Consider the following 24,200-nt stretch of genomic DNA (forward strand, 5'->3'; position numbering starts at 1 on the left):
ATATTTTTTTAAAGTGCATGTTGTTTTTTTTTAATTTTATTACAAGGAAATAAATTACTTGATATAGGAATTTGGGGAAAAATCGAAGGTTCTATGATCGAGAAATGATTTAAAGAATTGCATACCATTAAAGCTCGATAAATTGTATTCAAGTGATTTGGTAACGCTTTGGTAAATTTCACAATAAAACATAGTTTTATAATGAGTGCTAAAAATTGGTAAATGAGGTAAAATCTGGTCATTTTAACATGATACTTTGGAGCATGTCATAAAAACCATTTGTTCGATTAAATTTACAAATTAGTTTTGTATATTTTACTAAATGTGTGGTAATAAGAATTACAATTTTGAAAACCAGAATTTCTGGTAAATAATTACCATATGAACGGTAAAAATTCCAAATAAATGGTCCAAATACCGAATATTTTGGTTTTATTAACCAGGATTATGGTTATGGTTTTTTTAAACCAGAAATATTATTACCAGTGTAATAATTTTAGCAGAGTTTTTTTTTCCCGTGTATTAATCGCACATTTATTCATATATATTAAAGCTCGCATAGGTAATCATATAAATTACTGCAATCAACAAAAATCTTAATACAAAAGAAGTATTTTTCGCTAAGAAGTTTGAAATTAGTTTGCGTTTCACATAAGACAGAATTTTATTATTTATTTAAGAGAAGAATTTGAAATGAAGAAAAATTAGCGAGGGAACCATATTTATCCAATATTAAAATATTGCTTAAAAGGAACGGTGATATTTTACAGATTTCTGATAATCGTTTTTAGTTCCAGGTGCGAAATTACATTTGAATTAAAGTCTACCTTAAAAAAAAGTTAATGCATATTTTTATATCGGGAAGATTTCCGTATCTTGTGGCAGAATAATTTCCAAGTCTTGGCAACTTGCGGTCCGCGAGAAACTAAAAAAACATCACAGAAAGGGACCAACTCGAAAGATATAACTCGTAGCCACCCCCGGGCAAATATCTTTATTTTTTTTTTTTTCAAAAAATTGCAAGTTTAAAATTTATTTGGCATCCTGGCGATTGTTGTTGGCGCGACAGCTCATGATACGAATAATTTCCAAGTCTTGGCAACTTGCGGTCGGCGAGAAACTAATAAAAACATCACAGAAAGGGACCAACTCGAAAGGTATAACTCGTAGCCACCCCGGGAAAATATCTCTCTATTTTATTTAAAAACAAATTGCAAGTTTAAAATTTATTTGGCATCTTGGCGATTGTTGTTGCCTCGACAGCTCAAGATACGGAAATATCCCCTTTATATCTTACAGTATCTTAAAAAAAAAATTAATAAAAACTTCCTTTCTCACATTTCGGTAAAAAAAAAAATTATAACCTGTTTAATCTTAGTAATTTTTTTACAAATTAAAGGGGGAGGGAGGACAATTAAACTTATCTATATAACAAAACAACAATAATAACAGCTATATTTTCCCAAATAAAAAATTAAATAAACATAATAAAAAACCTACCATTCCATCTCATATAATATTTTTCCACCCTAAAACGCGACCGTATTAATATCTCACACCAGCAGGCTATCATTATAATACAAGATAAAAATAAGAAAAATAAAAAAATTTCATTCATTCCACCCAGCTCGTTAATACAAAAACGACACGACGGTAAAAAAAAAAGCAGTGACAGCTATTTATTCTTTGATAGAACATAATTTATGAATTAACTGTTAATAGGTAAGTAGGTAAGATTTCTCCCACCCCTCCGGTCTTCCTCTCTATTAGCAGTGTTTTCTTTCTTTTTTAATATTCCGATGGTATTTAACCTTGACCTCTGTGCAGCTAATGGGTATCCATTCTATTGAAGAAGGAGTATAATTTGCTGGCGCTATGCCAATTCTGATCTCTGGTATTGCTGTTTTTATTGCGTAATGTCTCGAATTGTTAATATACAATGTTTGTTTGTTTTTTAATTTTTATTTTCCAGTAAAAGTTAGTGCGTCGGCAATCAAAGTAACCACAAGCCCACTAACAATGCATCATTAGCGATCCTATCGTATTTAACCATCGATGTGGTTTTTAAAAATGCGTCGTTTGAGAAACTGAGAATCGCGACATCAGAGGAAAATTCCGATGGGGAAAAAATAATCAATGATTATTTTATTTTTCAATCCCCGTTTCAAGTAATCCAATTAATTTGCGCCTTCGGGGATCTTCTATTTTAGTTAATTCGGAATAATTTAATTAGTTATAAGAAGTGAAATTTAATATGGGAACAAATATACTAAATGAATAAACATTTTTATCTCATTTTTTAAATAAGATAAATAAAATTTTTAACCGGCACAAATTACATGATAGAGTTTCTAAAAGTGATCAAATAAATTAAGAGTTGAAAATTTTTTGAGAGACATATTTATAGAATAAAATTCAAATAAATATCACACATAAAATCATTTCTCTCTAAGGCTGAATAAATTAGCGTAGAGAAAAAAGTAAACTCGTTTTAAACAGTTTTCTGTCTTACGCTAACTTATATTTAAGAGATTAAGATTCCATGGCATTAAAATAAGTAAATAATCAAATAAAACTTCAGAAGAAAGATTTTAAGAAAGAATAAACTTATTTGTTTTGTTTTAGATTCATATTTATAGAATAAAATTCAAATAAATATCACGCATAAACGTAAACACTCCCCTGAAACGGAATAGATTAGAGGAGAGCAAGGGTTTTGTTTTCGTCAATTTTCTGTCTTACGCTAACTCACATTAAAAAAATTAAGATTCCTACTCATTTGAATAATTAAGTAAATCTTGTAAAGAAAGTAAGACAGAAAAAATAATTATGACTATTTTGTTGCTCTATTAATAGTTAAACTATAAGGTATACAATGTGAAGCACTTGTAGTTGAGCTATATTTTGGTAAACAATAAATTATTTAGAAAATTTCCGTAGCGTGATAAGGGGCAAAATGATCGCCAAGTCTTAGCAACTTTCGGGCACTGACACGCAAAAAAAAAAAAAAAATTAAAAGAAAAAACATTACAGAAAGGGACTACTCGAAAAGAATAACACGTAGCCACCCCCAAACAAACATCTGCACGTTTTTTTTAAAAAAATGATTTAATTTTTTTTAAATTATTTAAAATCGATTTGGCACCTTGGCGATTGGCACGATACGGAAATATCCCTTTATTATTTCAGTTTAGGACAGTGCTTCAACAGTGTCAGATTTTTTACCCTTCGGCAAAATGGGTGTTGTTTTGGGATTGATGGCGTGCACACCTTATTTGGACGTCATCCCACTTTTCAACTGTGTTTAAGAGTAATAGTGAACACTGCGCATGCGTCGTCATTGCATGCGTTGCTATGGCGACCGCTGCTGTTTGATAATTTTTTTTTCAGAATTCTTTTTTTCTTTTTATTTTCACCAGCAGTCATTCTTAATCTATTTACATAGAAATAATTTTTGTATTCTTTTTATTATTAACTTAAAATTAGTGTCTTGACGGTGATTTTAATATAAATATGATTACTGAAGAAGAAAAAGTATTTTGTGACATCTTGAAACACGTATATAGCCAGGATTTGAAAACCAATCCGACGACAATCATCAATTGAGACAGTTTTTGAAACCATGATTTGAAATGTTGTGGTGTTTATCCGAGTCAAACCAGAAAAAAAAGCATTAGACCAATGGGTATACCAGTGATCGTAGTAACGTCATCGAGGAAAGATTTCCATATCGTGATTCGAGTCAATTACAAGTATCTTGAGTAGAGTAAATTACAATCGCCAAGGCGGTAAATGGATTTTAAAATTGTTCTTTTTTTTCTAACAAAAACATGTAGAAATTTGTCCACAGGTACCTATGAGTTATGCCCTTCGAGTTGGTCTATTTCTTGCGACGTTTCTTTTTTTTTTCTCCAGTTTTTCACAGACTGATATTCGGAAGTTGCCAAGACAGCGATTATTCTACCATTGATCACGATGCGAAAATCTTCTTCGCCAAAATAATCGGCAGGTTTTGGCGACTTCCGGGCAGTGCCCCTCGAAAAGCTTAAAAATAAATAAGTAATCAACATAGAAAGGGATCTACTCGAAGAATATAACTCGCAACCACCCTGGAGCAAACCTCATTTTAAATGTTTTTTTTTTTTTTTAAATTTGTAAGTTTGAAATTCATTTGGCGCTTTGGCAATTGTAGTTGACGTGACAGATCACGATATGGAAATATCCCCGTCCTCTTGCAATACTGTCCTCAACTTGTAATTTTGAATTCAATCAAGAAGACTAGGGAACTTCCGGATCAAATATTGGGAGATCCTTCGTGTAGGACTTTTTAATGAGACCAGCCTGCATTGGCGTTACATGGAGAGGAAAACCACGAAAACCTCCCTTGGTTAGCCTAGCGGCAAGGGTACTCTAACCTATGCTCCGTCTACCACTGAGGATATTTTACGTTTGCACTGTGGTAGGTGCAAGTCATCGCTGGGATTCGAACCCGGTTCACCTCATTAGAAAGCGATCGCTCTATCCTCTGAGCCAACACGGCTCTTACATTAACATTTTACTTTATAACTGTCGTTGAACAGCAGACCCATCTTTTGGGTTTACGACTACTAATGATAAACTCCGTAACCTCGTAATTTTGAACTCAATCCTGAAGACAAGAAAAAAATTTTTTAACCTGCTCCCGCAGGTTTGTCAAAAACTTAAATAAAAAAAAAAAAAAAAAACAAATCACCAAAAAAAGGCAAAATTTCTGAAAAAAATTGCTTCAGTATTTTTTGTCGGAACTTTTCAATTAAAAATAAAACGGCCAAATAGAAGAATAACGAATTATGTTTCTCTGATATTGTCTCAACTTTTATAAAAATTCTTTTTCGAAAACCACAATTCAGTTTATTTTATTCATTTTCAGCTAATGTATGCACCAAAAATGAATTCAGAACTGTACTAAATACCATTTCAGGTTTGCGAATTTAACAGCTTGACATAAAACTTATCACTTTAAAAGTCTTATCTATAGAAATTTCATTTCCTACATTAAATATTATCAAAATAATTGGTGGTTTTTCTTTGGTCAATATGTTCATGTAATTGTATTTATATGTTTAGGGTTTCGCAAAAAAAGATGTGCGATCATTTTAAGGTTCCGTAGCCATAAAAAAATGGGAACCGCAAGACTTAAATATTATGCATTACTTTAGCGAAAAATAACGAGCAAAATTTTATAGTTGTGACATTCAGAATTTTTTTTTATTTAGGGTGTAAAAATAACTCACCAGTGTCAATCATACAATATCCAAGCCGTTGAAAAATCTAATTCGGGGCGGGCAGACCGATATGGAATCCAAGTGTTAACTGTCAACCATCAATTACAGCGGCAATCAGTAGCTGTTAGCTTCCTTTTTCAGTTATGTCACATGTCTGTCTGAACTGTCAATTGAAGATTTCGATCTCCTGGCATCAAGCCAGCAACTAATGCTTGAGAATTATGCTGGTTCAGACAATCACAAATAGACCTGCCAGTTATTTTTATAAGATGATTTCTAAAATAAGAGAGTGGTCATTCTTTTTTTTTTTTTTAAACATAGCACAAAATCTGAAGATCAGCGAAAACTATATTATCTTTCATGAGACAAGTAAATTAAATATATTATGTAGCATTGAGTAGTGGGAAATAACAGGAAGAAACCAAATGCTTTTCTCAAGCCAAGAATTAAAAAGAACTTCGGAAGACTTCCTGATAGAATAAGTTAGAATCTCGAGTTATACAAACTTCATAAGAAAACTTATAGGAACTGACTTCTTGACCGAATAAGTTGGAATCTCGAGTTATAAGAACTGATTTCCTGACCGAATAAGTTGGAATCTCGAGTTATACGAACTTCATAAGAAGACTTATAAGAACTGACTTCTTGATCGAATAAGTTGGATTCTCGAGTTATAAGAACTGACTTCTTGACCGAATAAGTTGGAATCTCGAGTTATACAAACTTCATAAGAAGACCTATAAGAACTCACTTCTTGACCGAATAAGTTTGAATTTCGAATTATAAGAACTGAGTTCCTGATCGAATAAGTAGGAATCTCGAGCTATACGAACTTCATGAGAAGACTTATAAAAACTGGCTTCTTGATCGAATAAGTTGGAATCTCGAGTTATAAGAGCTTCATAAGAAGACTTATAAGAACTGACTTCTTGATCGAATAAGTTGGATTCTCGAGTTATAAGAACTGACTTCTTGACCGAATAAGTTGGAATCTCGAGTTATACAAACTTCATAAGAAGACCTATAAGAACTCACTTCAAACACGAGATGATTCAAACACGATTACTATTTGAAAATCACGAGATTGTCAGCCAATAATAATAAAATAGAGAAGCATTAAGATCGGGTGGAAAAGTTTAATAAGCAAGGAAAAATTCTAAATTCTGATTAAAATCACCTTGAACTGTCTTTTAATCATCGCTTCTTATGGAGTTGAAAATACTACCTCTAAATGAATCGTTTGCTTTTGGTCAGGACCCTATCTTTAATACGGCCCTTAATAACTCACACGCACATGAATTTTTTTCTTCTTTTGGTTGTTGTTGTGGTTGTTGGATTCGAAATCTGGTACTCATGAACGTGAGTCCAACGCCCTGCCAACCAGGCTATTCCGGCCTTGCATTCAGTTTTTCTCCTTTTTGTCTCTCCCGCTGTTCTTAGCAGCACTTCGCATTGATAAAAGGTGAACAATGTATTTAAAATAATTATGGGGTTCCGCGTTACCATTTCCGACAAATAACACATGTTTAGACAAATGCAAAGACACACAAATTTTAACCTGAAAATAAACCACACATCGAGACTCAAATTTCAGAGAAAGAGTGAAAAATATTTCAAACAAGAACGAAGCATGATTTATGAATTTGAGAAGAAAAAAAAAAATTACAAAAAGCATTAAAAAAATTTTTTTAATAATATTTTTTAGTAATTTCTTTTTAAATATTTCTAATAGCAGATTAAAAGATATCTCGTGACAGAAAAACAAACAGTAAAATTAGAACAAGAAAGAGAAATAACAGTAACGAAACTGAAACTACAACAAGCCTATTAATCGTTTTTAGTAAATAATAAATTTCAATTATCAGCCCTTTTTCAACTCTGCAAAACTTACGAAATAAAATACCGGCACTTTGAGTGAATCATCCTTAAAATCCATTATACCTTAAAATTTATTTTACCGTAATTTTTACAGTAATATTTATTTAATTAGAGTAATTCAATGATTTTACGGTAATTATTTCTTCAAAAATTACATTATAATTTTTACAGTAATATTTATTTGCTTAGAGTGATTCAGTGATTTTAAGGTAATTATTACAGAAAACATAACAATATGTCAGAATTTTTTGTTCCGTAAAATGTTCCGGTAAAAACGGATTTTACAGTAATTTTTTACAGTGCAGGCTTTCAGTGCAGGCATTTTTTACAGTGCAGGCTTCAATAAACTAAAATTTGCCTTGGTTCACCTAATGAAAAATCTGGTCTTGGGTTAAGAATATTTTTATATACTGAAACTTGAAAAAAAATGTAAAAAGAAAATTTTTTTGCTTATTAACGTTCAGTAATTCTTACACGCATAGTTTCTAAACCATGCCCTGTGGCTGTAAAAGGTAAAACGCAATCGTAAGGTGTCCCTGAAAACTTTATTTTAATCCATAAAAAAAAAGTAATTGCCTGGCCTGTAAGTTATGAGAAAATAAATTTCAGGAAAAGTTTAAAATACATTTGCTGATAAATAACTCCACTTCCTTTCAGCGTTAACTTAAAAATAATTTTCTTTTCCATAAATTTTCCACAGTAGTAAATAAAAATAACATTTTTATATCTAGAATACGCAATTAAAACCTGGAAGTCCTCCAAATTATGCTTAGAAAATGCGCCAATTCGACAAAAAATTACAGTTAAATGCTCTCAACGGTATGGTAGGAAATGAGGAGAAAGTTCTGGATCAAAATGCTGCCTTGATTCCAATAAATCCCTTTAAAACTCCCCCCGACACTAAATTTAGCTGAGATGGGTAAAAGCACACTCACCTTTTCTCACGTGATCACGTGACCTGTCAAAAAACAAATAGTTGTTTTAGAAACTTCTGAAAGTCTCAACCATTATTATAAGAAACATCTTTCCCAAATCTTTACGTTGCTAATTTTAGTTTTTCAGGGATGGCAACTGTCTTGAAGATAGAAAGAAAATATAACATCCGAAATTGTGGAATGTTTGAAACAATTACAATGTCATAATATTTGATACCTAAAACTTAAGTTTTATGAACTTAAATATTTTTTTCGTCTAAATAAATTGGAAATATCGTTCGTCGCTTTTATAGTAATATTTTTTTGTTTTTTTTTCAGAATGAGAAAAAAAAATGGTTAAAACAACCAGAATATGTTAAAAATTTACCGTGTTTCTGGTTCTATATGGACACTAAAAGTTCGATAATTTTTACCGAAGCGCTTTTGCAATGATTTTGGTAAAATTAACAATAAAATATAGTTTTATAATCTGTGATATAATTTTGAAAATGTGATGAAATTGGGTAGTTTCAGCATGATACCTTAGAACATGGCGTAAAAACCATTTATTTAGTTAAATTTGCCTTTTTTTTTTTACTAAATTTGTGGTAATAAGAACTATGAGCAGCGATAACTCAGTGGTTAAGACACTGAATTGTTATTGTGAAGAACTGGAGTTTGAACCCAGTGGCGGCTAGAAGCCCAACCAGCTTCAGATCGAAGGGTTCCAGTTTGCCAAGGAAGTAAAGGCGGTCTGTGCACAATGCCGGACACATTGTCACAATCAAGTCGTTTGTCACGAAATTGTGGAGCCTTAACCTCCATGACCCTATTGGCTGTTGCGGGAATGAGAAAGAAATAAAAACTATAATTTTGAAAGCCAGGATTCATGGTAAACCGTTATATTATGAACTGAAAAATTACCAAATAAATGGTTTAAGCACCGTATATTTCGGGTTTAATAACCAAAATTAGGATTTGTTTTTACCAGAAGTGTCATTACCATGCAATAAGGTAATTTTACCAAACTGTTTTTTCACCGATTATTTTATACATTGATAATGTTATCTTTTCATGATATTTCCTGTACATATTTTTCAATTAAAATAAATAGTTTTAAATCTAACCTAAAGTCAAACGTAGCACAAAGGTATTTGTGACCGAGATTTCTACGTACGTTTTTAGAAAGTTAGAATCAAATTATTAAAATAAAATAAATATATTTGTGTCTTCATGAAAAAGAATTACATTCACAATTTACAGTATTTATACGTATTACAGTATTTATAAGATATGCTATAGGGAGAAACTATATATACAAGCTTTTTATCATCTATTTAGAATTTTAAAAAGTAATAATACGCTTCTTAATAAAAGATTATAATACGCGAATTTTTCCAATCATTTTCGTTTTGATTAAACACTTAACAAAACATCAAAATTGTCTTTTGTGCATTGAATCTATTTAGAATAAAATTTATTAGAATAAAAAAATCTAACACGTAGAAATTTTTTATGTATTTTGCTTGAAATTTGGCGCTTCTTAATACAAGGTTATAATATGCGAATTTTTTTCAACCATGTTCGTTTTGATTAAGCACTTAACAAAACATCAAAATTTTCTTTTGTGCATTGAATTTATTTAGAATAAAATCTATTGGAATAAAAAATCATACGATAACAACATACGAATTTTTTTTTCCATCACGTTCGTTTTGATTAAGCACTTAAGAAACATCAAAATTTTCTTTTGTGCAGTGAAGATGTAATTGTTGTCGAGTCAATTAAAAATCTTATTTTATTGTCCAAAAGAAGCTTCCTAGTGATCATGATTAATTAGCTTCATTAATTCACGCTTGATTATTTTGAATTAGAAAGTACAAGTGATTTTTTGCTGAAGTGATGAAAATGAAATTTATGACCCTTAATACTACAGGGTGTCTCAGTTAAGCGTTTCAGAACTTCTAAGGGGGGTAGGGGGCATCCTGACGACTCGAAATCATATAGCAATGTGGGGTCGGAAATGCTTTCTTGAAGCGGTGACGTACACAGAAGCACCATAAAGTAAAGAGACCGTAAGTGAAAAATCGCTATAATAATACATTGAAAATATTATATGGTACATGGGCCAAAGTAAGTGTTCGAAGTTTCTGCCACCGGCTACAATGCACACCTCACATCTCCGGCCCATGGACATTCGAACATTCTGCCATACTCCAGGCATATCTCGCAGGCAGCTACTGCGATTCTTGCAACCAGCATTATCAACAGAGGTGTCACAATCCAGTGTTTTCATATGACTCCAGAAGTCAAGACATGATAGGTCGGGTGACCGAGGAGGCCATATAATTTTTTCAATGTATTATTATAGCGATTTTTCACTTACGGTCTCTTTTCTTTATGGTGCTTCTGTGTACGTCACCGCTTCAGGAAAGCATTTCCGACCCCACATTGCTATATGATTTCGAGTCGTCAGGATGCCCCCTACCCCCCTTAGAAGTTCTGAAACGCTTAACTGAGACACCCTGTATATGTATGCCAACTATATGATTGCTTACTATATATTATGTAATATATAATGCAATATGTCCCAAATCACTAAACTAAACATAGATCTTAAGCGTAGAGATTACGTTAATCATTACAAACTGAAATTAATATACTCGCTCCAGAATTATCATAACAATACTCAATACAATCCCTAATACTTAATACATTTCCTCATATAATGATATTTCTAATAACTGTTCCCCCAAATTCTTTCTTTTGCAAGCTTGAAACTCTTCACAAGTAAAATTATTTTCAGAATATGAATTTTACTGAACATTCCTTTATACTATTTTTTTTTATCTAAATACGCAATGTTATAGTACAAAAGTGGAAAAATCAAACAGAATGATTTATTTCTGATTTAGGAAAGACATTAAGAAGCGAATTCCTGCCAAACTATGTTTTTGTTCTTTTATCCCACAAGAATTCTTTTTCAAAGGAAACAAAAAACACCACTTTCAACTCAAGAGTTTCTTCTTAAAGTCTTTCCTCGGTTGATTTTTTATCCTTCGAGCAATACAATAGCGAACACAAAAGAGGATGTTAAATGGTGTCAATAAATAAACAGGCTATAAGAACTTGTATCTCAGACGATAAATCGGAAAATTGTTTATATCTTTAGACATTTCAGATCACTAATGATCCGCAGTTTGTTTTGTTCCATAGTTCAAAACAGAAAAAGAAATTGTGTAAAAACTAAAAATATCCAGAATAGAATATTATCAATTTCTTAATTATAAAATTGTAATTAAATATCGTATTACTAAATAAAGGATGAAAAAATAATGATACTGTAATAATTGGATACTTGCAACTCGAGATGATGTAAAGTGATTATGCCTAACCATATGATTTAAATCAGATTTAATTGGATACCCATAAACAACGTCATGCGTATGCGTCGCTCCTGAATCGACAAATGCCACGATTTACCAACGAAAACGATATTTGCAGGTATTTAATTGAAAAATACAGTTTTCATATATGATATTCAAAATCCGGTTCTCATGTAAATATTCCAGTAATAAATTATTTAATGGGATGCCTGCAAGTGACGTAGTGTGGGTATCTCGATCCTGATTGGTTGTTGAAACGGGGCATTTGTTTAAGTTCTGAAATGTTCAATGTTCTTTCCATTCTATTTCGAGTCAAACCCGTCAAGCATCAATTCCTCTAAGTGACTCATTCTATATTCATTCACAAAGATTATTTCACAAATAAAAGACATAAACAAATAATACATCTAAGTTAAGTAAAAGACGTAGAAAAAAATTATATTTTAGCAATGTTGATGTGCGATACGGCTCTGTATTCGATTAACTTCACGTTAATTAACATTCTTACTCATTTGAAAATACTTAGCTCAACTTAACATGTCATTTTGTTCGAAACGATCAGCTGACGGACATCATAGGTCACACGTGTGGGTGTTTGTGATCTTCTTCTTCTTGAAGAGCAAGTAAAAATTATTACCCAAGTACAAATTATTTCATTACAAATTATTTCAATTTATCATCAAATGATTTATATAACTGTCATACTAATTTACAAACAATATCATTAAAATGGGAGATAGATATTTATAAAAAAAATTACCTTCTTCATCTAATTTTCGTACAATTCTGTGCATTTGTACAATATTTTTTACATTAATAGAAATTTCTGAATCCCGTAGTTTAATAAAGTAGTAAAACGACAAATGCGGATCAGGTTGAAATATCAAATAATGACTGGAAAATGTATGAAGGTTAATAAATTTACATTATAAAAAATTTTAGTTGAAAAAATTCTGTACTTCCTGCAAAAATATTTACGGTGCAAAAGAAGGATAAATAGATACAATTATTCTTTAAAGGGTTTGAAATTTGGGTTCTCTTTCTTGTTCGCGAAAACGATATATTTTCGACATTAGTTACAAATTGTTGTTCATTTTGTGCGAATACAAGAAGTTCTTTATTACCTTAAAAGTCTGGAGGTCTTCCGCAAATGTTTTCTCTATTGGTTGTGTTAAGTTCGGTCTTCATCGGTATCTCTTAATATTTCTTCAGCTTTTGCAACCATTTCTCGAACTGATAACAAATTAAGTTTCAACATTTTTATCAATTAATGTATAAACATCAAACCTGATATTTGAGGCGTTTTACCCAAACTGTAACAAATCCACATTTATTCTTCATTATTGGCATACGGAGTTTCTGTTTTTCTTCTCAAAACAAATTAACTTCAATATTTTTTAATTGTCGTTTGAATTTCTGAACGATAGACATAGGAATCTGCTAATTTCAAAAACAATCTGCTAATTTCAAAAACAATCTGCTAATTTCAAAAACAAAAATAATTTCAAAAAAAATAATTTTATATCCCATGCATCCATTATGTCGTTCAAACTTGATTCTGTATAATTGTTATACTAATTTATAAATAAAATTAACAAAACCAGAAATAATTTTTTTTTTTAAATTTCTTATATTAAACTTATTTTATACAAGCCGAGCGTGGTCAGAGAGATGATCTCACGTCAGAAAGGTCCTGAGTTCGAGTCCCGGACAAGGTATAGATGTTCTTTCATTCTGTCTACTCTCTGTCCTTACTGTGGGGGCAACGTTGGCCCATTGTACATTGTTTAATACATTGTTATTGGAATATCATAGTATAATAATAGAAATCTTAGAATTCCATAGTATATTATAATAATATGATAAACTATAGATCCATATTACCGTACAATTTTGAACCCTAATATCGTTTAATCTTTGTACGGAGGAAAGTAAAGTCAAATTATAGACAAAACTTTAAAGAAACATGGTTCCTTTTGACACCCTCTTAAAGTTACAGCAAGTGTGAACGATATTCTAGTTCATGGTACCGATATAATGGTACCGATAAAATACTATTCATGGTACCGAGTTAATCGTTAAACCGATTTTTCAGAGAATATACAAATATTATCCTTGTTATAACTAAAAAGCAATTAATAGAAGGAAAACTAATATTATAATCTAAATGCAAACGATATTATTTTTGAACTTTAAAACTCGATACTAAAGCTTGAAAGAAACATGGTTCATTTTGACAAAGTTACACGTTTGCGCGATATTCTAATTCATGGTACCGATATTAAAGTTAAACCGATTTTTCTGAGAGTATACAAATATCATCCTTTTTATAATTAAAAAGCAATTAATTGAAGGAAAACTAATAATATAATCTAAATGCAAACGATATTTATTATCAAATACGATCTGCTGGCGCGTGGATCATTTTTCCATTCTATTTCTTTCTTCTTATGGATCAATGAACCAAATAGTATAATAAAACAATATCTAATCTATTTAACTGCATTTTAAAAAGAAGGCCTCGCGTTTACTCTTGATAAAACAAAACAAAAAAGTAAATGGATTCTTGAGTTCAAATGAAAGCATTTGTTCTACAGATGTTTGTTAATTCGGTGGCATCACTAAAGGAAACAATTGCATACATTTGAGAAAAAAATATCTGTTGAAAAGGAAGTTCCAAAGAATCGTTTGACACTTGTTTGTATTTTAAAAGAATAATGCAACTAGAAATACAAAAGAATAATAACAGCAGAATATGAATACTTCAGATAATGATCTGAAATAATTTGATCACATTATTTTTTTTCTCATTTATCTATTAAATTAAATTAAAATTATCAAAAATATGAATATAATATGCATGATATGACATTAAAAAAGTTTTGTTTTTAAGGTGAATGTAAAATTTCTGTCTCTATTTGGAACTTAATGAAATATTAAACTTATTCATAAAAAAGCATTCATTTATTTATTATGTTTTTTGTAACATTATTTTTTTATAATTATCTCTCAACGTTTTTACAGATTTATTTTTAGTTCGAAAACTGCCCGTTTTTCTTTAGAGTAAGCTGCAATGACCATTTTGATTTCTTTTATAAAATTATTTTTATTTGTTTATTTTTGCAGAGAACTCGAGATCATTACAGAGAGACATGAAGATCCCAATCGAGAAGATTAGATGAATACGAGGATTGACTCTTTTAACGTCGAACTCTTTTGCAGTATCTGTTGAGCAACATGCGGTGAAAAAAAGATGCGTTTTCCAATGTCTAAATGTGGACGTTTTTCGAAAAATTCAACATAAAGTTAGTTACTCACAGTGTTTTTCAATAATTATATGTTGGTGACATTCCTTAACAGGAATTTATCTTTTCATTTTGTATATGCAATACAGATATGGTACGAACTCAAACATAACAAATCTAGGAGCTTAGCAATTCTTTTAAAATGCAATTAACGTGTTGTTTTGAATGTTGCTGGCTTTTTTTAGAATAAAAGTAAGATAAATTTATCTTTTTTTAAATAGAACAATCACTTATTTAATATGAAAAATTTAATTAACACGTAAATGGCACAAAATAGTATATTGCAAAGGTCTATGGAATAGGTCCCAAAAATCTATAGCTAACTTATTTTACTTGCGCCAGAGTTGCGTCTATGGATATGGTAATATCCTATAAGAATTAAATAATATGCATGGATACTCAGTTTAAAATGAACAACAATAAGATGTTTCTCATCCTGTGTTACAACACGGGATTTAATTAAATTAACTTCAAACTAAATAACTTCCTAAATCGACATTGAAGTCTTAGTCGCCCGGTGGCTGAGTGGTAGCGCAGGACCTTGTTTACATCCTCGGACCGTGCAAGGTTGACTCAGCCTTTCATCCTTTCGTCGATAAAATGAGTACCTAGCATGTTTGGGAACTAAACACAGGGGGTTCCGCGTTGGGCTACCCACCCAACTGGAACATCTGCTCTTGCACCCCAGAGCCCAAAGAAAACTGAGATGGACAGTACAGTAGGCCTTGGCCCTCTACGGTCTGTCCCGCCACTGAGTTTAGTTTTTAGAAGTCCTATAGAACAGTGGTTCCCAACCTTTTCAACGGTCAATTCATTATACGGTCGATTAATTATAAGGGCGATAAATTATAATGTCAATTAACGGTCAATTCATTCCGGATCGGTTAACGTTAGATAATTTTAATGCGGCCAGCTGAGTGGGAGGGGCAGACATTGATTGTTATTATTCTGATTCAATTTAATAATTTTAACTTCATTGTATGTAAACATGCCTTTAAAACAAAATACAATTACATACACGTTATTGGTGCGACTTTAGGTGACGTTACTCAGCTCCAGTTAATCACTCGTCCATGGAAAGTTCTCACAAATCCGAGAGAAATACACCATAATAAATAAAATGGAAATAATTTAATGCTCCTGGGGCGATCTGGTACCGTTTGATCCATGGACCGGTGCTTGGGAACCACTGGTATAGAATACCCAAATTTGAACACAAATCACAAGTTTCGAAAAACAACTGTTAACTGGGGTTACTATATCCATTCTCTAAAAAAATTAGGTAACAGAAAAAGATACTCGCAAGGATTTAAGAGTTCTGGAATAATTCAGGCTCCTAGTTGTAATGTTTGCAAGATTGACGCAGAAGTTTATGCAACTTGAAGAGGGTTCAGAGCACCGAGTTCGTATTCTGGCGATGGCTCGTTGATTTGAATTCTGCACCCGGTTTGCACCGATCACAGTTCTGAAGTAAAATATCCTCAGTGGTAGGCGGATCATGGGTTAGAATACCCATGCTGTCAGGCTAATCGAGGGTGGTTTTCATGGTTTTTCTCTTCATGCAACGCAAATCGGGTTATTGTCATCAAAAAGTCTTCCACGGAGGCAAATTTCTCCAAATACTTGATACTAGAGTTCCCTTGTCTTCTGCATTGGGTTCATAATTATAAGGCTACGGAGTTGAGCATTGGTAGTCGTGAACTGAAAATTCGGTCGGCTCTTCAACGACGGTTATAGAATAAAAAATGAAATAAGAGCATTTATATCTGTTTTTCTAGGCAATCAAACAGGTTTTAAAGCTCTTAGTTCGATCCTGCACTGTTATGATTCATAAGTTTCAATAGAGCTCTATTTTTCTAGGTTTAAACAATAATTTGCGACTATTTTATTTCTTTCTGAGACGAAGAACTTTCTTTTGGGGAGAGCAATCATTACGAAAAGTTTAAAGTAATAAAGTTGGTTTTTACTAATCGCGAAATTGATAATTTATTATAAATTATAACGTGATTAAAGCACATTAATAATCATTAGCACGTTTTTTTTTATTCACTAATATCAGTATACGAAATAATAAGCATAAACTATTAATAGAAGCTAGAAAATTTTAATAATGACCAGATTAATTATTAATAATTATTTCTACAGTAAAACCTCTCGGGAACGACTACTCTCTGTTCTACAGTAAAATGATATTTAATGGAGGATTGTCGTTCTTAGGCGTTCCCTCCATTGTCTTCAAAATGTTATCGAAGTTACATGAATTTTCGCAAACGATTTTAATTTTAGTCAACGCCATTTTCTTGGTGCCGAAATTCCACTAGTGTTGGCGGCATAAAAACCGGATCGATAAATAAAATTTAGCAGGAATAAAATTGATCCCTACTGATATAATTATGCGTTAAATCAAATTTACCAATTATGAATGATAGAACTATTTTAAATAAATAAACAAATATATTTTTGTTTAAGTTTGCATTTAATTTTATATTATAAAAACTAGATTTAGGATGTTTTTTTGTTTGAGATGCTAATTTTTTTCTAAAAATACCTTTTATTTCGAATTTAACTTTCAACTCAAAAAATAAATCATTGATAGCATCGCCTTTAGTGCACTCTGATTGCAACATGATAGTTGTAGATCTTTTTCACAGATCGTTAAAAAGAACTCTCTAAATAAGAGCCTTACACAAATATTTCGAATATGTTTTAATCTACTTATTTGTTTTGTTAACATTTTTGTTTAGATATTTTTTCGTGTTTCCTTATTTGACCTTCTATCTGCAGTTTGTGCAGAGGTTTGCCCGGTCGCTGGGAAGGTTTTGATGGTCTCTCCTAAAGGTTTTCTTCAACACAAAGTCTATAAAAAAATTCTGTTTTTCCCAGAAGTGGTCGAAAATAGAGGACTCTACATAAATGTGGTCTTTCCTGGTGGTTTCACTGTATTAATAATTATTGTTATTAATTTTTACAGTGGTTATACTGTGGCGTAACTACCACTACAAATATTGAATACCAATTCACTAGTGTATAAGACATGTTAACTTGATTCTATCTTGAGGTATTTTTTGATAGATGGAGGTTGACATAGTCTATAAATAAAATCCCATTTCAATGGTGACCTCTGGACGTGATAAGAACTTGCCAATATTGATGGATGATCCACATTAACCCCTTATCGATAGGTTAATTTTCAAGAAAACGGTCATAAAAGGTCCTATTTTTTGGGCTTTTGTATTTGTGTTACGTATTTGATTAGTGCTGACATCTAGTTTAAAGTAAACTAACTATCTACAATTACCTTAAAAATATCCTGGTCCTGCCCTCTGGTGTGTGAAATGAGAAATAAAATGTTTTCCAGGCGAAAGAATGAATTAGTTTTATTCTTATTGGCGCGTTACTACTGAACACTCCAGCCCGTCAATACCACGGGAGCGAGAAATAGAGGGCGAAACCTCACCCCGTCATTTTCACGGGAGCAAGAAGGAAGGGGTTAAACAGTTGATTTGCTTAAAAATATACTGCTCAAAGGAAGAAAAAAAATCTGGTGAATTAAATGAAGTCTCCCGGTCAATAAGCAAAAATGAAGAAAAAAAATAATGAGGGAAATACTTAATTAAAAAAAAAGAAAAAAATATATAATGGGCGATATGCTGTAAAGAAAAAAAAACGAAGAAAAAAAATAATAATGAGAGAAATGCTGTAAACAAAAAATGAAGAACAAAAGTATAATGAGCAAAATTGATATAAATAAACAGCATGAATCAACTAGTGGTATCCGTTCATCGAATTCTATCGCAGATAAAATTCTGGAAGGGGAGTAATGTGGCGTAACTACCACTATAAATATTGAATACCGATTAACTAGTATATAAGACATGTTAACTTGATTCTATCTTGAGGTACCTTTTGATAGATGAAGGTTGACGTAGTCTATAAATAAAATCCCTTTCAATACATTATAATATTTATATGATATAGTATTTATATATTATAGTATTATATATTAGTACTCACTTTTGATAATTACCAAACTTCAATGCGATTTAATACTAAGCGAATGGTAATATCGTAAAAAAATTATGGTACATAAACATCATAAATCAGTTTTTTACCTTGGCAAAAGTAAAAATAAACAAAAATCAAAAACAGTAAAGTGTTCAAAAACAACAAACTTCAAATCTGTTCATGTCATTTACAGGTGCTGGAGAGATATGGTCTTTTGACATAAAGACTTGTTAACTTAATAATCTAACATTTCCTTTAAACAATTCTGGAAATTATTTTATTATTTTCGCAAAACCGATATTGAACGAGAAACCTACAGAGGAAAAAAAAGTCGAATTATCGAATAATTGTCGAATAATATTTAGGAGAAAAATATCTGTAGAATTATTGTAAATTACAGCAAAGCTTATTTAATTTGGAAAACAAGAGCTTTAATTAAATCAGGAACTCAAACGCAATTTAAAATAACACTTGGTATATAAATTGAAATAAATGATAATCAATTTAATTAACAAATTAGAATCATAAATGGAAAAAAATAAGAATCTTAAAGAAGGAATTGTTAAAATTATAAATGGGAACAAATTTAAATCACAAGCGCATTAATTGAGTTAGTTATGTGAAATACGTTACATAAAAAACATAGAATATCTATAACAAAAAAGAAATTTTTTTTATATATAAAATAGAATTTTTTTTTATAAAAAAACATGTATATGTATTCAAACTTCTGAAAATGAATTTTATATTCTGATTTAACAGGCGTTATACTTTTTGTCCCAAATTCATATTTTCATATTTTATTGCAAGTTCTAATGCAATGAATTCATCAAATAATTAAGGATCACAGGAGAAGAGGATTCTAAGTAACATTTTAATGACTTTAATAACTTGTAAACTGATTTATCCCTTATTTAGGATCATTTGCTGGGGTATTATATAATTATCATCTCTTCTTAATGCTTTTCTCTGATATTATCCCGTTTTGATTTCTATTATAATTCAAATTAGAAACTTAAAACCGCAAGTGGATTTCCTTTATTATGAGAAAAGTTTGCCCTTAATACTCAAAATTTTCTTACCGTTTTATGATAAAGATATATAGATGCCGTTTTACAATTGTAAATTGGGAAATAAGTTACATTACTTAAATTTTAATAATATATTTTATGTTTACGATGTAAAAAAAAAATCCTGTAAAATTAACGGTTTTAAACTGGCAGCTTTGTTGTGTAATAGTATTTATATCTAAAGAAAGATAATAATCATATAGAGTATCAATTTGACTGTAAAGTCAAATCGCAGTTTTATTAATAGTAAAAAATATTTACAAATGCAGCGGAAAATTAAGAGCAAGTATAGCAAATTATCGTAAAATGATTTTAGAAAAGGTTGCTGTTGTTTCTAATGCCACTTTCCAATACCAGCAAGCCTGCTTGGTGAAACCAAGCGAATTTAAGGCCGAGTTTGCGCTTCCTATTTTTCAGTGGCGCTATCTATGGCCAAAATACGACTTTAGCCACACATACGTCGCAGCCCATTTACAGGGTGGAGTCATTCATACATCCATTTATTCAGCCACAGATCGAAATTTTGACCTGATTCAGAGAACGATAAATCTCCAATTTAGTGCCCCCAGAGGTATGATCATTTGTTATAGAAACATGGAGGACTTTGTGCCCCGACAGGTTTTACGTGCATCAGTCACCATTTACTACACGTGGAGTCTTCGATCCGCGGGGATCGAACTCAAGCCTTTTGGACATGAGCCAAACACTCTACCAACCAGGCTATTCCAGCCCTTCAGAAAAGATAAAGTTATCGTACGTTAACTGTACGGAAAAAATTTGAGTTTGAACTGACAGTTTTAATCCGTTTATGTTCAGAGTGAAACACAGAAGCTTTTTTGTCGAAAAACAGTGTCAAATATACGGAAAAAGTTCGAAAAAGAACGGTTTTTAACAGTTAAATTGTCGCCAGTCAACATATGCCATTAAAATTATAATTACAAAATAACCATTTAAAATGGTTAAACAATATTACGAATTGACTTTTGAACTATTGTTAAAAAAATCTCTTTAGCGAAAAACATTTAATGAGTTTTTATAGTAAACAAACAATTAAATATGCATTTTAAAAAAATCGAAGATGAAGATGCATTAACCGAACAAAAGGATTTAGTTTCAAAAAGTTTATCCAAATGGAATCAGGAACTTAATCTGCGTAGCCAAACCTTTCTTAATGACAATAAAACATTTTTATGACCTTTTAATCGATGGAGTTAACTGTTTATCAAGAAGAAAAAAATAATAATTGCATAGTAAACGTGTGGGTTGGTCAGCAAAGCCCAGTATCCCCTTGTAAAATTATACAACTATTAAAGAATAATAAAAATGACATAATCCAGATAAATAAGCTATTTTTGAACGAATATAAAACGAATGATGGAACGCCAAAAAACGAATTAAGTAAACAATTTAGAAATATAGCCGCGAGATTGTTTAAAGAGACAGCGAGGCAGGTAGATGACTCATTCATCGCAAATCAGATCTCAACCTTTTTTATTTTTTATTTGTCTCTACCTGGATGTAGTTCATCTCCGGAAGTTGATTGTTGGGTGCCGGAAGTGCAGTCCGGAAACTAGCTACAACTCGTATATAAATATTAGGAAACCGATAACGTAAGGTACCGCCGACGTCTATCAACACCGGATCTACACACCACTTCGAATTTGTGACTTTTAATTTTTCAGTTGTGTACATTTTTAATAAATAATTGCGGGAACATAGCAATGCTGCTTTTAATTAATTAAGAATTTTTTGGGGTTTTCTGCGACAAACTTCCCTAGCACTAATATTTTGCTTTAAGATAGCACTAATATTTTGCTTTTTGCTTTAAATTCTCGCATTTTGTCAGCGGAGTCGTAGTCTAACTTTACGGTTATAAACTAGTAATCCAGAATAAATGATGCGAACTAGTAGTAATCTAGAATTACTGATCTAAACTTCCCTAGCACTAATATTTTGCTTTAAGATACTTTTAATTATAACAATTACTAATTGAAAGTAACAGAAACGTTGTGTTTACAGAAAGAAGTATAGAATAAAAATGTATAAAAATTTTCAAACGTAAAAGTAATATTTTTTTAATTCTAATATTATAGGCGATATTCTCGTATTTTGTTAGCGGAGTCGTAATCTAACTTTACTGATATAAACTAGTAATCCAGAATAACTGATATAAACTAGTAGTAATCAAGAATTACTGATCTAAACTTCCCTAGCACTAATATTTTGCTATAAGATACTTTTAATTATAACAATTACCAATTTAAAGTGACGGAAACGTTGTGTTTACAAAAGGAAGTATAGAATAAAAATGTATAAAAAAATTTTAAATGTAAAAGTAATATTTCTTTAATTCTAATATTATAGGCGATATTCTCGCATTTTGTTAGCGGAGTCGTAATATAACTTTACTGATATAAACTAGTAATCCGGAATAACTGATGTAAACTAGTAGTAATCTAGAATTACTGATCTAAACTAATAGTATTCTTGAATTGCTTATACAAACTAGTAATAAACTAGAATTACGGATATAAAACTAGTAATCCAGAATAACTGATGTAAACTAGTAATAAACTAGAATTACTGATATAAAACTAGTAATCCAGAATAACTGGTGTAAACTAGTAGTAATCAAGAATTACTGATCTAAACTTCCCTAGCACTAATATTTTGCTATAAGATACTTTTAATTATAACAATTACCAATTTAAAGTGACGGAAACGTTGTGTTTACAAAAGGAAGTATAGAATAAAAATGTATAAAAATTTTTAAATGTAAAAGTAATATTTCTTTAATTCTAATATTATAGGCGATATTCTCGCATTTTGTTAGCGGAGTCGTAATATAACTTTACTGATATAAACTAGTAATCCGGAATAACTGATGTAAACTAGTAGTAATCTAGAATTACTGATCTAAACTAATAGTATTCTTGAATTGCTTATACAAACTAGTAATAAACTAGAATTACGGATATAAAACTAGTAATCCAGAATAACTGATGTAAACTAGTAATAAACTAGAATTACTGATATAAAACTAGTAATCCAGAATAACTGGTGAAACTAGTAATAAACTAGAATTACGGATATAAAACTAGTAATCCAGAATAACTGATGTAAACTAGTAATAAACTAGAATTACTGATATAAAACTAGTAATCCAGAATAACTGGTGTAAACTAGTAGTAATCAAGAATTACTGATCTAAACTTCCCTAGCACTAATATTTTGCTATAAGATACTTTTAATTATAACAATTACCAATTTAAAGTGACGGAAACGTTGTGTTTACAAAAGGAAGTATAGAATAAAAATGTATAAAAATTTTTAAATGTAAAAGTAATATTTCTTTAATTCTAATATTATAGGCGATATTCTCGCATTTTGTTAGCGGAGTCGTAATATAAATTTACTGATATAAACTAGTAATCCGGAATAACTGATGTAAACTAGTAGTAATCTAGAATTACTGATCTAAACTAATAGTATTCTTGAATTGCTTATACAAACTAGTAATAAACTAGAATTACGGATATAAAACTAGTAATCCAGAATAACTGATGTAAACTAGTAATAAACTAGAATTACGGATATAAAACTAGTAATACAGAATAACTGATGTAAACTAGTAATAAACTAGAATTACTGATATAAAACTAGTAATCCAGAATAACTGGTGTAAACTAGTAGTAATCAAGAATTACTGATCTAAACTTCCCTAGCACTAATATTTTGCTATAAGATACTTTTAATTATAACAATTACCAATTTAAAGTGACGGAAACGTTGTGTTTACAAAAGGAAGTATAGAATAAAAATGTATAAAAATTTTTAAATGTAAAAGTAATATTTCTTTAATTCTAATATTATAGGCGATATTCTCGCATTTTGTTAGCGGAGTCGTAATATAACTTTACTGATATAAACTAGTAATCCGGAATAACTGATGTAAACTAGTAGTAATCTAGAATTACTGATCTAAACTAATAGTATTCTTGAATTGCTTATACAAACTAGTAATAAACTAGAATTACGGATATAAAACTAGTAATCCAGAATAACTGATGTAAACTAGTAATAAACTAGAATTACTGATATAAAACTAGTAATCCAGAATAACTGGTGTAAACTAGTAGTAATCTAGAATTACTGATCTAAACTAATAGCATTCTTGAATTACTTATACAAACTAGTAATAAACTAGAATTACTGATATAAACTAATTTAGAATTGCTCATACAAACTAGTTTATCTAGATTTACTGATTTAAACTAATTTAGAATTACTTATGTAATTTTGTAGTAATCTAGAATTACTGATATAAACTTGTAGCAATCTAGAATTACTGTGATAAAATAGTAATAATTTAGAATTA

General features: G+C 30.7%; 1 protein-coding gene across 3 annotated transcripts in view; it reads right to left on the reverse strand.

The window, feature by feature from the left end:
• LOC107455008 (uncharacterized) overlaps positions 1-24,200 on the reverse strand; it is a 142,960-nt gene that overhangs the window by 113,413 nt on the left and 5,347 nt on the right. The window contains exon 1 of one of the 3 annotated variants that reach the window (XM_087154114.1): positions 5,274-8,662. The exons of the other annotated variants lie outside the window; for them this stretch is intronic. The gene's annotated coding sequence lies outside the window, so the exon portion shown is untranslated. Of the gene's footprint in view, positions 1-5,273; positions 8,663-24,200 lie in introns of those variants that run through there. 3 annotated transcript variants of the gene reach the window in all.

The sequence above is a fragment of the Parasteatoda tepidariorum genome, chromosome 10 (genome assembly GCF_982258835.1).
Source record: "Parasteatoda tepidariorum strain Cologne lab strain chromosome 10, Ptep-v5.0, whole genome shotgun sequence".
Taxonomy (NCBI): Eukaryota; Metazoa; Arthropoda; class Arachnida; order Araneae; family Theridiidae; genus Parasteatoda; species Parasteatoda tepidariorum.